At 40.3% G+C, this 1,157-nt stretch overlaps 1 protein-coding gene across 3 annotated transcripts in view; it reads right to left on the bottom strand.

The window, feature by feature from the left end:
- LOC101851996 overlaps positions 1–1,157 on the bottom strand; it is a 42,718-nt gene that overhangs the window by 16,802 nt on the left and 24,759 nt on the right. The window lies entirely within an intron of this gene.

Here is a 1,157-nt window from a genome sequence, read left to right on the forward strand (position 1 = left end):
CTCTCTCTCTCTCTCTCTCTCTCTCTCTCTCTCTCTCTCTCTCTCTTATCCACCCAAACGAGAGCAAATTTTAATGGCGCTGGGACAATACATTTTCAAGATACCCAAAGCTTGAAACGTTTTTTTTCTTCGTCTGATTTGCTTGTCTGAAGTATATGGTTGCAACACTCAACGAGTTTCTACAAAACTTTGCAACACTCAACGAGTTTTCTTCAAAATTTTTCTTTCAGCATTCAACGAGTTTTTTCCCAAACTTTGCAACATTCAACGAGTTTTCTTCAAAACTATGCAGCACTCAACAAGTTTCTTCAACATATGAAGGGCTGACATTTTAATAAAGAAAATGTTGCTATCGTCGTCGTCGTCGTCGTCGTCGTCGTTGTTGTTGTTGTTGTTGTCGTTGTTGTTGTTCATGTTGTTGTAGTAGTATAATTCTGAAGCCCCTTTCAACCCAGCAATGTTATGTCAAAGGTGTACTTCCGATAGGATCAAGTCAAATAGTTGGAGTGTCTTAAAAATGCTCAAAACAGCCCAAATTCAGAACAGCTTCCCCCCCCCCCTCGGGGATTTGAACAAAAAGCCTACCTCTCCGTAGTCCAGCATGGTACCTTCCGAGCTGAAGGAGCGCCCAGAATATATTGGTTATTGTAAAAACGACCGATTGTTTATAAGGTTATGAACTATGTAATGTAACATGTCGCTGTATCAGAATTACAAAGTCCTATTTGCTCACTATCTACTTTTGGAAGATTGGACGTCTAAAATGTTGAGTTACACGACTTGTCAAGCGTTTGCGAACACAGTTACTTGAATATACTGGTAGCAAATCTGAATAATTTTACGATTTCGATAGATCAGATAGAACATTTTGTTTCCGACCTCATGGTCTCGTAGTAACTCAAAACGACGAAAAATGTCAGATAGAACTTTGTAATTCTAAGGTAGCGATTAGTCTAGTTATGAACTGACACGCTTGATATCCACATGAGGTCCTTACTTAGGGACCCCATACCAACTTGCTCTTAACTTTTAGCCTCATTTTCCTTCTGCTTTTCCCCTTATACTTGGGTGGGTTTTTTTGTCAAGTAAAAAATGTTGCGCAATGTTGTGATGTTACGAGGACAAGCCTCTGGTTTCCCATGACCCCAGCCCCCCCC

The sequence above is a fragment of the Aplysia californica genome, unplaced genomic scaffold, assembly GCF_000002075.1.
Source record: "Aplysia californica isolate F4 #8 unplaced genomic scaffold, AplCal3.0 scaffold00019, whole genome shotgun sequence".
NCBI classification, from domain to species: Eukaryota; Metazoa; Mollusca; class Gastropoda; order Aplysiida; family Aplysiidae; genus Aplysia; species Aplysia californica.